This window comes from Notolepis coatsorum (genome assembly GCF_963971535.1).
Source record: "Notolepis coatsorum genome assembly, chromosome: 2".
NCBI classification, from domain to species: domain Eukaryota; kingdom Metazoa; phylum Chordata; class Actinopteri; order Aulopiformes; family Paralepididae; genus Notolepis; species Notolepis coatsorum.
Window position 1 is genome coordinate 167,161,273 of NC_140166.1, and position 12,110 is coordinate 167,173,382.

Consider the following 12,110-nt stretch of genomic DNA (forward strand, 5'->3'; position numbering starts at 1 on the left):
ATTTTCTGGAGGAGGACATTAGTCAACTTTCACGGGGCAGTTATTGACCACCATTCTGTCTCTGGCTGAGGACATGTTACTGTATGACACCAGACAATTATAGCTGCCGTATTTGTGTCCTAACTTTTTGATCTTCCAGGCAAATTGATTCGCTAAATTGGTGGCGTAGACTCGGAACGTGTTTGCTGTTCCATCGCAGTGTTCACCATTTGGTTTGTAAAGAAGGAACCAGACTATCACCTGGACCAAGAAATATTACCATAATTCGTGGAAGTTCATGTTTTTTTTCGTTGGTTCGTAGCGTCTATAAGCCAACTAGGTAGCACACTAACTTGTCTTGCATGGGCTTATCATTGTAATTTGAGTGTCTAGCAGAAACGACGAATGTCCTATATCAGGGCTATGGGTGATACAGATACATAGAGAAACCAACAGATAGCCTAACAGGATTACAGACTGCTCCATACTCGTATCAACCAAGCATACTTATTAGAATATACTAATGCTAAGGAGGACTAATGCTACCCACCATCCCACTTCGGATACTTCCTAAAACTATTATGGTTCGTAGCTATTCAATACTGCCTTGGCATTACTAAATATATAGGCATTTCATCTTGGTCCAAATACAAAGTATCAAGGTGTCTCTCTTACAGGAGGGAATTGCATGTCGGCTGCTAATATGCTATAATGCTGAATGAATGAATGAAAACTTTATTTAACAGATTGCAGAATGGGTACAATACAGTACGGCTCAATACACACAATTGTTAAGGGGATGCAGACCAGAGAAAGACTTTCGTCTTGTTTACATCAGGGTCCCCCATTTTCAATTCATAGTGATTGATTGATTGATTGATTGATTGAAAAGTTTATTAACAGATTGCAGAATGGGTACAATACATACAATTGTTAAGGGGATGCAGACCAGATAAAGACTTTCGTCTTGTTTACATCAGGGTCCCCCTTTTTCAATTAATCATAACATATATGACATACATGACATACAGATAGACAGTACTGCTACATCTATACATTTATGACATATCAGATTTGCAAATACAGTACTGTTTGTGATACAAAAGTGTCCAGAAAAAGAGTGTATATACATTTGACGTAGAAACTGTACATTGGAGGGGGTTGGGTGGGTGGACGCTTTACTACAAGCGTTGCAAGGGGAAGGCTAAGAGAATTATTAAGGACTCGAGCCACCCGAACAACTGCCTCTTTGAACTGCTGCCGTCAGGCAAGCGATACAGGAGTCTCAAGGCGAGCACAGAAAGACTCAGAAGTAGCTTCTATCCCCAGGCCATCAGGCTGCTAAACGAACAATGAATGAACACTACACAACAACAACCACCAAACACACATAGCACACACATCCACACGCACACACTCACTTTAAACAAACACACTGTAGCACCCACTCCACACACTTTATAGCACACACCCACTTTAAACAAACACACTGTAGCACCCACTCCCCACACTTTATATTTATGGATGAAGGATTGCACTACAACTCGTACACCTTACTGTAAATTGTACCTAAAATTGTACCTCATCCCATTTCTGCTTTGCACTAGATAGTACTGTACATTAGTACACTGCATAGTATTGTGTATTGTATATTATATGGTAACTCAGAACATTGTACATATGTCTATACCGAACACTGTGACCTCATTTTCTTCTTCTAAATTCATGCTATATTATGTTATTATGTTATTTGATACTATCTTGTCTAGCACAGTCTCTGGAGCGTAACAGTAAGAAGCATTTTGTATGAAAGTATTCTGTACTTCTGTATGACAACTATTAAAGAACTTGAACTTGAACTTGAACTTGGAGTGGGTGTGTGGGGGCTGTACATTGGAGGTGGGGGGGGTTGGGTTGGGGTTGGCTGAAGCTTTGATATAATTTGGATCTCCTCCCCTACCTCAAATCACAGTCCCCTAAACCAATACAACTCATCATGCAGGCTGAACAGCCATTCACCTTTTGGCAGCTAGTGGAGAGTGTGTGTGTGAGAGACTAGAGATAGGCAAGAATCGCTTGTCTGTACTCGTTCCAGTCAGGCACTTATCTCCTTTTCTTTTTTTGGACAGAAAGCTTGCTATCCTGTACTTAAGCTGAAGTCTAGACCAGAGATGGACAACTCTGATGCTGGTGGGGCTAAAATAATGTCTGCAGTGAGTGTGTACTCTGGAACTAATATTAAAAAGCCATGTTGCAGTATAATACACCTGTTATGAGTAAGAATTAGCTACTGCTAATAACCTATGTAGACTGAGATGCATACATTGTGCTACTACAGCAATTAGTTGTATACCATTCAGCTATTATTGGATTGTATTTTTAGAAAACTGAAATGCTCGCCAGAATACTTATGCGTAACCTTTGGGGAACATAACAGTGCTACCGCATAATTATAAGCCTAAATTAGTTGCACTTTTAATTAGCCTTATAACGCTAGTTATGTCAGCCTTTTTTGTACATTGCATTAGGGTTTGAGAACTGGTGCTTATTACTGCACATTGAAGTGAGAAATTGATCAGGGGCCATATTTTGGTGTTTAAGTGTGGCCTGTGGATCGCCAGGTTCCCATTTCCGGTGTAGACTTGACTATAGATATTTAATCGAATGTTCCGCAGATTATTGTCTAAATTACAGATTTCCATCACTTAAAAAAAGTCGTAATCGAGGCCTAGGTATTTAGTGATTTGGCTAATTGGTATACACTGGAACAGACATTTGTCTTATTATTCAGGCTGTGCAACCATTGGAATCAGAATATGAAATGCTTTATTTGCCAAGTAGTAGTACAAGGAACAAAACAGGAATTTGTCTTGGTGAAAGAGATATTCAACGACTTACACATTTCCCAGTATGATAGTCACACACGATACAAAGACAACAGGACAGCTCGCATACAGAGCAAAGTGACGGCATGACAACAGCAGACGCTAACTCAATTGGCAGTAGTTGGTTGCAGGCTATAACACGTTGAGGATGCTGGGTAACGTTAGCAGGTTGCCTTCTGTGGCTGCATATTGAAGAATAGCCTTTAGGGAGACCATTGAAAAGCTCGGTGTACACTGCACAGATCTGAGCGGCCCACTGTGTGTGTGAAGTGGAGGGGCTTCATTTATTTCATTTATTCGTTTATTTGGAAGGGACAGCATCTATTAATGGACAATACATATAATGCACTGTAAATACACAGGATTTAGCAAGGGATGCTCATTTTCATCCTCAGTCTCCAAACATAAAACAAATAAAAATACAAAAACAAAGAAATATAAAAACATGTTAAAGGAAAACTCCAACATTTTGGGAAATTAGCTTATTTGCCGTCTACCCTGGAGTTAGACAAGAAGATACATACCTTTTTTCTTCTCTGTGCATGCAGAAGTCAAGTCAAGAGTTTTATTTGTCACGGCATACAAGCATACAGTGAAATGCGGGGGGGGGGTCATACCTGCAGCGATGTGCAACACAAGTAATAAGACAGGAATAGGAGTAGGAAGACGCGCACCGTTAGCCTAGCTTAGCATCAGTCACTGGAAGTAGATTCCTCCATTAGCCTAGTTCCCAACGTCTTCCTACTCCTGCATGCACAGAGAAGAAAAAAAGTATGCATCTTCTTGTCTAACTCCAGGGTTCCCAAAATGGAGTGTTAAGTTAACACTTTCAGTGCCAGCAGGGGGAGCCAAAAATAGCGCTTGAGTGCCAGCACTGTAGTCAATGGGAGGGCGATCACATTTGCGAACGCATAAACTATATCTTAAATTATGGCTATGTGTCTAATACGCCCGTCGCTTATCAATGACTTGTTTGCAGTCAACATTGTCGAAACGGATTGTTTTTTAATCGGTTCATTTCCGTTTTATACCATTTTGAAAAACGCTAGTTTTTTGAAACTTCAAGAAAGAAAGAAAAGTTTCTGCAGGAATCGCGCTTTACTGGAATACACAAAAACACGTTGTCATTTTTCGGCCTATTTATGAATCATTTTCAAATAAACGCTAGATTATCGATAGTATATGTGTACTTACTTATGCACGCTAGAGAAGCGGGCTGAAAAATCGATTTATCTTATTTCCTCATCAGCACACACACACTCACAGCCACACACACACATATGGGACACGCTGAGATATAGGTGAAAAGAGCTCTGATTATCCCAAGACTGGTAAAATAGAATCCTTACCTCAGATCAGATGTTCTCCAAAAAGATTATTCCAATTCCTGATCGCCATTCCAAATATCGATCGCGTTTATTGATCCAACGCTGGGTACTGGAAATACCGATTCCACGCTGTTCTGAGGGTCGGCGAAGACTGCAATCGTCTCGGATCACATGCCTGACAAGTAAAATGTGGATTCCGGACATTCTTTTCCCCATGCGTTTCATTCAATCCAATCCAAAGGGTGCATTACCATCCGGCAGACGATAGGGGGCGGTATTTTCCCTGTTCAAACTCAGACAGAGTCCCAGTGGTAACGTGAGGCTAGATTGATGAAACATTTATGGAAATCGATAATAAAAAAAATAACGATTAAAAACGAGATTTCTCGTTGCTTGGCACTCAACGCATGGCATGAACTAACAAGATTTCTCGTGGCTGGCACTCAAAGTGTTAAGATACATACTTTTTTTTCTCTGTGCATGCAGTAGGAGTAGGAAGACTCACACCGTTAGCCTAGCTTAGCATCAGTCACTGGAAGTAGGTTCCGCCATTAGCCTAGTTCCCAACGTCTTCCTACTCCTACTGCATGCACAGAGAAGAAAAAGGTATGTATCTTCTTGTCTAACTCCAGGGTAGATGGCAAATAATTTTCCAAAATGTTGGCGTTTTCCTTTAAAACAAAAGAACAATCATTTACAAATACATGGCTACAAAGCTAAAAGGACCAAGACCATAAAGGTCCTATATATATATATGGTCACATGCTTGGTGTTGTAGTAGAAAAAAAAATTTAGTTTAAAAGTTGGACATTCTTGAATGGTGGTAGGTAAACTGTTCTACAACATACTTCCCTACACTGACAAATTTTGACAATACATTCTGACAGAAAGTGGTGTGTCGATGCTGCACCTTGCAATCCTCTCTAGAGGTCGACCTAGTCCTATATGACCACGATCAGACTTTTTTTTAATGACTTTATGAAGCATCAGTCAGTGGGACGTTTCTGTCGGCCCTCTGTTCTCGTACCCTCACAGCAAATGGAATGTATGTTCCGTTTGAAGATGGCCATTCAGCTTCTGTTCTCCAATGCTGCGCCACATGATTCTGTCCTGATTTACTGCCTCAGACAGCCGGCATGTGGAGGACATGATGCTGTGCAAGAAATCATTCCTGTTTGCCAGACAGATCATATTAGTCCTCGAATAAATTGTTCACCTCGGCTAATGATTGTTAAAAAAAAAGATTGTCTTTTAAAAGTCTCATTGACTCACAGAGTAACATTTGTCGAAGATTAAGATTTCCTGACAGCGTTGCCTGTGGTTTACCTACTTAGTAACCGTGATGGAAAGCCTTTGATTACTGTGCAGTTGCAGAGGCTTTCCCTGTGATCCTTGCTGGGTTTCAGTTCCGATCGTCATGATGTTTTTCTGTTCCGAGGCGTTTGTCAGACTGGGACTTTAATTAGCTATGCATACTGCATCTCAGGGGCCCATTCTCCTTCCAGTTCTTTGGCAAAGGAATGAAACTAAACTATCTCTCCTACATCCAAGAGATTTATGGGGACACGGCTTGCTGAGATGGATGTTGCCTGAGGTCACCTGCATCATTCATAAACATTATATTCCTTACTACTTATATCTGTATTGATAAACAGAATTGGGCATAAGATGTGAGGCTGCTTGAAAAAGAGACTCAAGCACACTGCCATTCTTAATGCTTCACATAACGTTAGCCTACATGCTGAATCTAATGGAACCTAATAGGGTGTACTGTGTGTAGTCATGGAAATGTTGAATAAAGCCAAAGGGCCTTCATCAGACTATTTAGGTGGTTGAATAAGCCAAAAGGCCTTCATCATACTATTGATTAGCCCCTTTCGTGACTGTGATGCACAGAGTGAAATCCACAGTCACTCTCAGCTATGCCGCGACCAGGCTAAAAAGAAACAACCAAGTGTGATCGGGGGGCTGCCTGGTGCGCATGCGCGGTGACACCAATGGCGGAAATAGACGGCTCGCTCTGTAAGTACCACTCGTTTTGTAACAATGATTTAAACTGTTTATTAGCAACTCCGAGCTTCCAGACCCCACTGTAAAGCTGTGTTAAACCCATATTGTACGCTGGGTATCTTTGAAATTCATATCTGATATATTTTTTACCCACCCCGAGCCCCCCGATCACGCTTGGTAGTTTCTTTTTAGCCTGGTCGCGGCGTAGCTGAGAGTGACTGTGGATTCACTCGGTGCATCACAATCACGAAAGGGGCTAACTATTTATGTGGTTGAATAAGCCAAAAGGCCTTCATCAGACTATTTATGTGGTTGAATAAGCCAAAGGGCCTTCATCAGACTATTTAGGTGGTTCAATAAGCCAAAAGGCCTTCATCAGACTATGTATGTGGTTGAATAAAAGCCAAAAGGCCTTCCTCAGACTGTTTATGTGGTTGAGGCTTGATGCCTACTCTGCCTAGCAGAAACGCTCGGGTCATAAAACCAGTAACATGCTTCACTTCTTTCCTCACAGCATTTTCCAGATAGGCATCTTTTCAATTAGTTCTGCCTGGAATCACACATTTGGGATGCAGATGGAATCTCATGCCCCCATGTCCTCGTCTTGGATTTCAAAGGGAAACGGTGCAAGCAGAGTTTGGCAGCATACTGGGTAGTGGTGGGGGAAAATATCGATACGTAGTAGTATCGCAATACTTTGCGTGGCGATACTGTATCGATACAGGGACGCCAAGTATCGATATTTAAATATTTATTTATTTATAAAAAAAGAAATATATATATATTTTTTTGTATTTATTCTTTTTTTTGTATAAGGAAGTTGCATTGTTCATTTCAATACCTGTAATAGTACAGTAGTCCACGCACACGTGTGCATTCAGTTAAGTTGGAATATGACTGTAATACAAACAGAAACAGTTCAGTTTGTCAGGTACATGCAACACAGATTACAGTGTTTACTGTTTACATCTGTCTGCTTGAGAAAATACCATGTTCTGCAATAAAAATTATTGAAGTGAGATGAACAGACTGAACTTTATTTTATTAGATAACATGTTGATAAAGTTTTACTTTGCAGTTGAAAAAAGTTAATAAATCGCAATATATCGCAATATTAATATCTCAATACATTACTCAGCATATCGCAATATATTTAGTATCGCAATACTATCGTATCGTGACTCAAGTATCGTGATAGTATCGTATCGTGGGGCCTCTGGTGATTCCCACCCCTAATACTTGGCTAATATAGAAACTAGGGCTGCTCCATTATGGCAAGCATCATAATAACAATAATTTTGATTGATATTGAAATCACGATTATTAAACATGATTTGATAACATCATATGACGACGAGTGAATTCGTTTTACCTTTCTTCTCGATCAAAGGCTGCCTTTCTGTCATCTTCAAAGACGTTTCAAAATAACTGGAGAAGCGCATTGTGGCACTGCTGTGAAGGAAGGGTACACTGTATTTACAACACAAGACAATGTGAGCAACACGGCATGCGGCACAATAGGTCGAGTTTTTATCTCGATTATCTTATTTTCATGATTGTGGGAAGTCAAAATGTAAACTGTTAATCACCCAGCCCTAATGGACACATTCAAGAGAACCTTTAGATGGGATTGGCATTGTTTTCTAATTATATAGATCATTTAATAATATTATATAAATTTTTTTTTTTTATTATTGCAAAACAAAAATTATTAAAAGTCAGTACTCGACACACAATTCATAATGAAACTAACAATCAAGGTGGCTAAAATGACATGCAAGTACAGAAACAGAAAACAAAAAAAAGTCTATAATAATATTTTACCGTATACAGTGTATATATCCAACGAAATTACCAATTATACAAATGCCTTATACAGGATATACCCCTAATACCTATTTTCTAAAACCCTACACACATATGCTCCAGCTCGAACCCCCCCTCCCGGACCCCTCCTTGGATAGTACCTCCATTATCCCTCACTCCTAACCAGACACTACCATTATAAGCTAGCTTTTATTCTCTCCACCACTTCTAACCACATTGACATTTTGGATTCGTTGAGACCCAGAATTCTTGCTGTAGATATTTCTTGATAAATCACATCGAGATATGTAAGAAACCAAACCTTCCGAAGTTCCGGCAAATTTTTTCCGGTTGAAACCAGCGTGATGCGATCAGTTTTTTAGCTACTGCGATACCCGATAAAACCAATCTCTTTAGCTGTGGATTTACTGCAAACTCAAAAACATCATTCAATAGTAATACAGAGGGGTGTACTGGTATATTCCAAGATACGAGTTTTGATAATTGATTGAATATTATATAAATTCTTAACATGAATGGGTTATTCATTTGTAATAATTAATGATAACAGTGCAATACTCCAATTCAGCCATTGGCAATTCAGCCATTGGGTGGATGGTGCTGCTGAGCGGTCCTCAGAGCCGGTCCTGAGGACATGAGAGCGCCGCTCTGCAGCTGGATACTATTGGTTCTACTCGCTTGGAACCTCGACGGAGCAGGGACTAAAAAATAACCCAAAAAGTACCCGGTTCCAGGTATTTTGGCAATGGAAAACCGAAAATGTAGAGTCGAGTAGGTACCATGCAGTGGAAAAGGGGCATTACAGACGCACAGACGGGACTGATTACATAACCTCCTTGGCGGCGGTAATGAAATTAAACGAAGCGCTCTATAATTGATGGCCGTTATCAAAGGCAAACTGGATGTAGAAAGATGTTTGCTGTATATGGGCTCGCTGCTCCGTTGCTCAGCAGTAGTACTACTACTGCCTGCGCAGACGGCCATCACAACAGCAACGCAGCCTCCACGCGCAGAGGTGACGTTGCCTGCTAAGACCTAAGGTGATAAATCTCGAAACGGCCTTCGTCAAGGTCTGCCGACGCGGGAGACATTATTTCGCGCCCGGGCCCAACCCACTTTGTTTAGCGGAAAATGTAACAAATTCATCAAAGTTCTTTTATTTTAATTAAAAGCTTCCTTGCTGACTCCGCTTGGCTGACTGGTAGGTTTTCGTTGAGTTATGAAATCACATTGGCCATTTGCACCGAGGCCAGAATGTGCCTCCTCCCCGGCAACAGCCCAGGAATAGGGTGTAGTCATGAAAAACAGTGGTGGTTGTTGCCTGGAGGCCCGACTTCCTGTTTCTGTCCAAGGCCCAGAAGACCTGGCACAGTGTTCCTGTCCAAGACAAGCCCAAAAGACATGACACAGTGTTCCGATCGGCTAAAAACCAGGGATCCTACTACTACGACGAGGATTATTTTAACCAAATACCCGATCAGGGGTTTATTTTTAAAAAGGGATCACACATTAAAATAGACCCACTCAGTGGATGAAAAAGAAGGAAATAAAACACATTATTATTTGTGCAGGTTAGTCCTAGACGATATGAAGCTCACCGTGAGATAAGGATCCAGGACTGACATATAGGCTAGAGATAATGAAGGTCAGGACAGTTGTGTACTGTGTCCTTGCTACTTTTCAGAACAAACCTTGGAGCTTGACACATGAAGCGACTCACACCTGCCTAAGTAAACAAAAAGAAAAATATAGGCCATGTAACATAAGCCAACTTGTTTAGGGTAAGTAGGCTGTATGTGTATGGATACGTGTATAAGTAATATATACGGATCTCTACAGAGTACAGGGTTACAGAGTTATGTAACGGAATTACACAGGCTACACACAAGTGTGCAAAGACATAGGCTATATTTTTAGGCTGGTGCAAAACAAAAGGGGTTATATGTAGGCTATGCAGCAGATACAAGGCTAAAGATAGAATATACACATACAAAAACTAACGCTGAGTAAGTTTTTGTGCAAGTAAGTGCAAGAGTAGCAGTTTTGACTGAGCAGACTGTGCCGAAATTACCAGTGATGATGCATGCGTGTGTGTGTGTTCGTTCGTGTGTGTGTTCGTTCGTGTGTGTGTGTGAGACACTGATGATGAAGTAGCTCCAACTGGCTAAGGTTTGGACTGTTGCCACATTTTGTCATTGTATGGCAGTTGGTACAAAGGAGCGCCCTTTTTTTTTTTTTTTTTCTTATTAATTTTTTTTTTTAACTTTTTTCTTTTCATGTCAACGTTCACACGCACAATATATGCTTACCTAGGATTTGACTTGATTCAACAACAAAGCAGTCGGAGCAATGACGAGCCGAAAACTCGAAATTGTAGTTATTTGAAGTTTGGATTTTTTTTTTACGACTGAGGTAGGTAAATAAAATTTCTTGAGACTAAAGTACCGAAAAAAGGTACCGTTGGGTACCGGTATCGATTCACAGGTACCGGTACCGGTATCGGTTCAAATGTGAAAGGTACCCATCCCTAGCGCCCGCAGCACGTCTTGCAGGGATGAGTCTATGGTGTCTTGCAGGGTGGGGTCTATGGCGTCTTGCAGGGTGGGGTCTATGGCGTCTTGCAGGGTGGGGTCTATGGCGTCTTGCAGGGTGGTTGCAGGGTGGGGTCTATGGCGTCTTGCAGGGTGGGGTCTATGGCGTCTTGCAGGGTGGGGTCTATGGCGTCTTGCAGGGTGGGGTCTATGGCGTCTTGCAGGGTGGGGTCTATGGCGTCTTGCAGGGTGGGGTCTATGGCGTCTTGCAGGGTGGGGTATGGCGTCTTGCAGGGTGGGGTCTATGGCGTCTTGCAGGGATGACTATGGCGTCTTGCAGGGATGACTATGGCGTCTTGCAGGGATGAGTCTATGGCGTCTTGCAGGGATGAGTCTATGGCGTCTTGCAGGGATGAGTATGGCGTCTTGCAGGGATGAGTCTATGGTGTCTTGCAGGGTGGGGTCTATGGCGTCTTGCAGGGATGAGTCTATGGCGTCTTGCAGGGATGAGTCTGGCGTCTTGCAGGGTGGGGTCTATGGCGTCTTGCAGGGATGAGTCTATGGCGTCTTGCAGGGTGGGGTCATGGCGTCTTGCAGGGATGAGTCTATGGCGTCTTGCAGGGTGGGGTCTATGGCTGAATGTGCTCCGTAGCTTCCCCCACAACGGATGGGAGTCATTGTTCATGATGCGTTTGGACTTCCAATCTTCCATCCTTTCCTCCTCCAGGGTGTCCAGACTCTGCCCTGTGGCACATCTGGCCTTCTCGATCAGTTTGTTGAGCCTGCCGGCCTCCCCTTGCTTTGATGTTACCCTCCCAGCATGCCACAGCAGAGAGGAGTGATATTCAGACATTATAGCAGCACATTGGGGGAGGTACCCTGACTGGCATGCTATACGTCATACATTGTAGTCCGTGCAGTTTCCCCCTTACCTGGAGTAATATCTATCCATCCATAGTGTTTCGCTGTGATTTGCTTACGTTTTGGAGGAATCTGCTGTAGAAATATCTGCCGTCACATAATAATGAATGGGGGTGTAGTTTGTATTGGAGTGATGGTAGATATATCAAAACTAAGCGAATCACAACAAAACGATCTGGATGGATAGATAGCACTCCGGGTAAATAATAAAAAAAACGTACTCTGTAATAGGGTTGGGCACTGTCTACAAAGACCTTGATGTGAAAACATTGCGGTATACAATACCCCCACCCTCCCTGGCTGCCATGGCAACAGTATGATGAAGTGAATGGGGCGGGCACACTAATCTCCCATTGTCACAAAGCTCAGAACTTTTTTCCCTTTGTGGAAATAAATGCATTATTTTCGAGTAAATTGAACCCTTGCAATCGAAGAACCATATAACTAACTATGTGGTTATTATGATATGAAATTTGTTTGGACAGCCCTGTGTATTTGCAGTTGTAAAGTGGATCCAAATCACATGGGAATGTGATATATATCACAAGATAGTACTCTGCCTCGATTGTCTTTAACTCTGACTAAACACAACACTCTTAAAGGGGAACTATTTTACTATTTCTTTCACT

The 12,110-nt window shown here is 41.8% G+C and overlaps 1 protein-coding gene across 4 annotated transcripts in view; it reads left to right on the forward strand.

Moving 5' to 3' along the window:
* evi5b (ecotropic viral integration site 5b) overlaps positions 1-12,110 on the forward strand; it is a 107,635-nt gene that overhangs the window by 6,498 nt on the left and 89,027 nt on the right. The window lies entirely within an intron of this gene.